A 6154-nucleotide genomic window follows, 5' to 3' on the forward strand; every position below is an offset into this window, starting at 1 on the left:
GTGTCATTCAGTTCTGCTGCGGTCATTGTGAAACCGATAAAATTTGTCATAGTGATTATGTGACATAGACGATGGGTCTATTTGAGTAGATTTTCAAACTTGTGCGATACATTATTATCTATTATCTGCAAATGGGACTTAATGTAGCCAGTGATTTGTGTTGTTGTGCGAGGATTTTGAAAATGAGTGGTGATCGAAGTGTGTATTTCAATTATGAGACTTTTATACGATTCATCCATTGCTAAGAGGAATTAATGGAAACATTAAGACATTGTCGTCGATATAAATCAATAATTCGTAGGAACGATACGTGTGGATTTGAAGCGAAAAACTCAAGATTTCGATTTTCTAAATTTTGTAAGGCTTACTTATGATTTAATTGTGGAAATATACTGCTTTCAAAAGGTAAATACCTTGAGTGCATTTAATTATTACCCTTCCAGCAGAAGATATGTCATTTACCAACTCCAAATAACACAGTGGTGACAATTTCTCCTTTTTACTGACTAATAAAATTAAGGTTAGTGACTATTCCACTAATGAGCTTTTCATAATAAGAGACGTTTGTTCTTTTCATTCAAGCGATGATTCTGTAGAATAAAATGAGGTATCTCTGAACCAATTATTTTTATTTCACAATAAAACGATAAGATCATGCCACCATAATGTAGTGGTATTTAATTGTTGTGGATAACAATCTCCAACTAGATAATATTATGTCGACGAATTTCTTTTCGTTTGGAATTCGGAAACGCGATTTTCAATGTATGTTTTTTTCTGGTTTTACTGGTGCCGCCATACGTGGCTTTGACCATTGTAGCACTGTCCGTCAAGTTTAGTTGAGCATGCAAAATTCAAGGAGTTCTAATTCAATTTTCATATGTAATAGTACACAATTTCTATGTTTTTGACAATCATCATTGTAACTATTGTTATTAATTTAAGTTTTCCATAAATATTATAAGGTTGTGTGCCGGTGCACCATCCTGTTGAAACCAACAGTTTCCAGCTTTCGTTTTTTTTGTGCCGTACATCGTTGTATTCGTAATAAAAAATGCTACCCAATACAGTATGTGCTTTTTAGCTCAAATAGTGCCAATGAGAAAGGGTTTTTTTTTTAATTTTTTGAAAATACACAAACCAAATCGTCAATTTCGGTTTTTCTGGCATATCTTCGGAAGTAATCGAAATTTTCTGATTTTCTTTACAGCATGGTAATTACTATTTAATTGCGTAACTTTTCCCTATTTTAACCATCGATAGTTACCGAGATCCTCATGGCTACTGCCTTATCTTGGACACAATGTATCAATAGACTATGGGAATCTGGGAAACCGTAAAAGCTACAAATCCGGTTTAAAGGCAAACAGTTTCAGAATTAAGGGGCAATCTTCCTAAGAAATTCGAAAAAATACGAAATATCGTGATTTCGCTATTCTTTTCTTAAGGTTACTTCAAGAGAATCAACGTAATAAAAGACAGTTTCTCATTGCAGCTATTCAAGTTTACTTGGACACCTGGTATGGTTCTGTGTAATTTTGCAAGCTTTGAATTCACTTGAAGAATTTCTGATTCAGTGCTCTCATATTTTGTAGCAACTCAAACACTAATCCACGATCAAACTAAACATTAATGCCGTTTTTGATGGTCAAATTTCTACATGCAGTTTTATACTATGAAGCGATTGGAAAAGAGGACATTTGCTGACACATTTATAAATGTCAACTTCTATAAATCCAAATAAATTGTGTTTATTTTCAGAATTTTTCAAAAATTTAGAGAAACTTCCTATTTGTTCCTAAGCCTTATTTACGAGACATACCGTTTGGAAAACTATACAAGGACCTTCATTTTTGAATTCCAAGAAATTCCTTTGCAAACAATAAATTGCATTTAACATTATGGAATAAATCTAATATATTATGTGAGAAAGTATCCTAATTAAGACGTGCCTATACAAATTCAGTGTACTTAAAAATGGGTTTTGTGTAGCGTACTGACATAATAAATTATGAAACGTAAATTAGGCGTGTATAATGGTATGTCGGAAAATTTAAATTCGCATTCTTTGTACAAATAAACAACGTTAGTAAATTACGCAAAATAAATAAACATGACGTTTATGTTAAACATTTTTCTACTCCTCCCATAATTACATATTCGTATCCGGATACACTGCAATAACATATAAGCATTTCGTCAATATGGATTTTATCTCACCTGTGCCCATCGTTAGCATGTAATGTCAAATTGGAATTTTCGAATTGTTAATGATAACGCTTTTTTGGTTGTTGAAAGGGGTAATTAAACTGGGTCAAAAATGTGGATAATCTAAAGGAAAAAAAACTGGACTGGAATCGTTATATTCATAAAAGCACAAGAAGAAGAGATAAGCGAGTGATCTAATGCTGAGCCAGCAAGTGTAACCCAATAGCACGAATTAGGAAGACGAAATATGGACATCTCAGTGAAACAGGCCTCCGAAACGCATTAGAAACAATGTTCCATAGAAATTAAACGACACAGGACAGGCACCACATTTGCACCAGAGTTGACAAATTTATTCTGTGAATATCATTTTGTGGCACGGGGGATCAAAACGGAGGAAATTACTGGCGGTAGAGAAGCGACCTAAGAGCAGCGATTGGCGTTCCTTTGGTGACAGTGGTAGGCGTAAGGTGTTGTGATTTTGGCGTTCTGTGATTAATAAATAAGTTTATTACTGGCGTAATTCATTGTTTGTTGTAAACATTTATTTATTATTTATTTTTTTTGCGGGCCTCAAAAAAAGGCAGTGTATTACCTTCTTTTTTATCAAAAATCGACTACACCAAAATTTCTCGGGAAAACACTTTTTCTTATTAATTTTGGTGCGTAGAATCCAAAACAATTCGTACTATTTCGATCAGACTTCTCAATCAAAAGTTATAGACTAGAAACTAATTTCGAAAGATAATTCAAAGGGCTGTAACTTTTGAACTAGTAGCCCAATCTTGGAACTGTTTGAAATTATGGATTCTACAGGTCACATTTTATAAGAAAATGATTTTTCCGGGTCGATATGAGACAATTTTTTTTGCGAGCCTCAAAAAAAGGCAGTCCTTCCTTTTTTACCAAAAATCGACCACACCAAAATTTCTCGGGAAAACACTTTTTCTTATTAATTTTGGTGCGTAGAATCCAAAAGAATTCGTACTTTTTCGATCAGACTTCTCAATCAAAAGTTATAGACTAGAAAAGAAACCAATTTCGAAAGAAAATTCAAAGGGCTGTAACTTTTGAACTAGTAGCCCAATCTTGGAACTGTTTGAAATTATGGATTCTATAAGAAAATTTAGGAAACCCATTCGACCCGCTAAATTGTGATACTCTGTGAATTTCCACGATATGCATACTCTTAGAAATTCCCAAGTTTCACAACGAAATTTTGAATGTAAATTTAGAGCTACATTTAAATATTTTTACCTTCTCTCTCTACCACCATCAGACGCTTCCGCCCCACAGCACAGTATTAGGGTGAATCAGCAATGGTCGGAGGTTGAGGAAAAAGCCGTAGAGATGGAAATTGCCTTAGATCAGTTTCGAGCATTCTGTCGGCTACTCCGAATTAGGTTTTCCTGCAGTTTTCTTAATTCGTAAGGTAAACGCCGGAGAGCCTCCTCTAAAAGCATTATGCGAGCCACTCTGTAATTGGGAGCAAATCTGTTTAGGGCCCAGAACAAAAGAGGGTCAATAAATAAATTAATAATAAATGATATAGGTATACATTTTTCATTCGATGATAGGTACATTTCAGAAGCACTTGCATCCCTCTGCCCTCGCGCGTTGATATAGTTTGGGGGGATCTGACGATATTACATGTACCCCCACCACTCTCCGTCTTCTATAGGGGCAGCTTACAGCAAAGCCATTTTCATTTGAACGACCCTTGTATGTACCTAAGGTATACTGGATGTATGGATCCTGGATCTATGTTTTACTTTTAAGGTGCGCTCTAGGGGTGGAATGGTTAGCCTTACAAAAAGTCATATAAGGAAAATACTGGAATGCTTCCTTTCTGAAATATCGGCCTAAAACTGAAAAAAGGGCCAACATTCGGACAAAAAGTTCCAAAAGACAAAGTTCTGGATCAAATTTTTCCCTGTACATTTCAAATTCGTGTTTAGCAACCCAAAAGGTATAGAGGGTGAGTAAAAGTATAGCAAAACTCCCCTCCGAGAATTCTAGTATGTCTAGCCTAAGAAGATGAGTGTACCTATGTGACTTCTGGACCAGGAAGTGACGTCATACCAATCAGAGACGAGCACGTGACGTCACGGCCAATCAGAGACGAGCAATCGCCCTCTCTTTGGCCAATGGGATACGGTAGGCGTGACCTTTACAGGCGTCACAACCAATGAGCAGTGTGGTCCGCCATTTTGTTGGGACCCATCTTGGATATTTTATTAATCACCAAATCCGCCATCTTGGATCAGTCGCCATTTTATTAGTCTCTAATCCCGTCATTTTGTTGCGCGCCATCTTGGATCAGTCGCCATTTTATTAGTCACTCAATCCGCCATCTTGGATCGGTCGCCATTTCATTAGCTATTAAATCCGCCATTTTATTAGTCTTTAATCCCACCATTTTGTTGGGCGCCATTTTATTAGTCACTAAATCAACTTTAGTAACGGGGCTACATGGGCACCATCTTCGAGCGTGGTTTACCAACGTCGTGATTATGCGGTTTTTTCCTTATCTTCTTTCACAGTTTTGGTCTGATTGATTTCAAACTGGTGGCGTCGGAAAGATCTTGTAAATGCGCACAACCCCTGCGTGACGGAATTTTTTTTCATAGGGGTGAAATTAATTACCTTTTGCAAGGCGCGATACTTCGAGGAGTAGTCGACTTCGGGGGCCCAAAAGTTACCTTGCGCTGCGCGGTTTAAAGTTTCTTAAAGCTCGCGGCCTTTTTAGCGCATTTTTTAAGAGTTAAAAAAAATGTGCTATTGTTTGCGGTTTGTCCGTCCGTCCGTCCGTCCGCCCGGAGCCACTTCTACCGTTTTGAACTACTTCTAGGGGAATGGTCCTAGAGTCCTGGAATTGTTTACAGTAGGTAGCCTATACCTTGAAGGTGTGCCCGAGGGTGTGCCAGACGGCCATCAAATTTCGTTGTCTAAAAGAGCCCCCCCCCCCCACGAATTATTTCCTGAAATGCTGTTTTTGAAAGTAAAACGTGCATAACTTCTGCATACGACAACCAATTGGCCTCAGATTTTGCATACGCATGCTTTCAGTAGTGCCAAGTCAAACTTTAAAAAGTTGGGGGGGGGAGGGAGGGTAAAGACATGTTCTACCCTTCATGGTATTCTAATGAAAGGTCTCATCAAAATCAATTGGTTTGTATAAACTATAACTTTCCCGTGCGACTCTTTTTCGAAATCAGTGAGCGACGGGGCCTGAGTGGGGTGGAGGGGAGCGGGGGGCTAAAAATTAATTTGATTTCTCATTGTATGCCCTTCTTTCTGTGCTCTTATCAAAGTACGGGGTGGAGGGGGGGGGGGGAAATGGAACTAGTTTTTTCCTTTATGGTACTCTAATGAAATGTCTCGACGAAAGGAATTAGTTTCTCCCAACCATAGCCCTCCTCCTCTACCTCTTATCGTGATCGGGTATATTCCCTTATACCTCAAGAACGGATTGTCGGAAGAGGGTGCTCTCAATGGGCGATTGAGATATCTGCAAGAAATATATCCATTGGTGATGTCAAAGCAAAAGCTATTTCGGTTTAAAAAATGCGCTTTATCTGCACAAGAATTGTGCATAATTTATACTTGTTTTTTCGTGTCGCTAATAGAAAATCGAGCAATGAGAAAAGACGAAAAAATTGAATAGGAAAGGATAATTTATTTAGATGGATCGGAGCGAACCACTGTTGTGGAGGGTTCTTAGCGAAGTGCAACAAAATGGCGCATGTATATAACTATCCAATGTCCTTACATTTTAGTGCATTTTCTCGAACCGTTTAGATTGGGAAGAAATGCAACGGGTGTATTGTGCTGGCAAACAACTAAAATCCATGACTTTTGCAACTCTCTTATCCTCGATACCTTCGACGAGGAGCATCACCATTCCTTAGAATGGTACCCGTGCGTGGTACCATAATTTGCAGTA

Source organism: Photinus pyralis, unplaced genomic scaffold, assembly GCF_008802855.1.
Source record: "Photinus pyralis isolate 1611_PpyrPB1 unplaced genomic scaffold, Ppyr1.3 Ppyr1.4_LG8, whole genome shotgun sequence".
NCBI lineage: Eukaryota > Metazoa > Arthropoda > Insecta > Coleoptera > Lampyridae > Photinus > Photinus pyralis.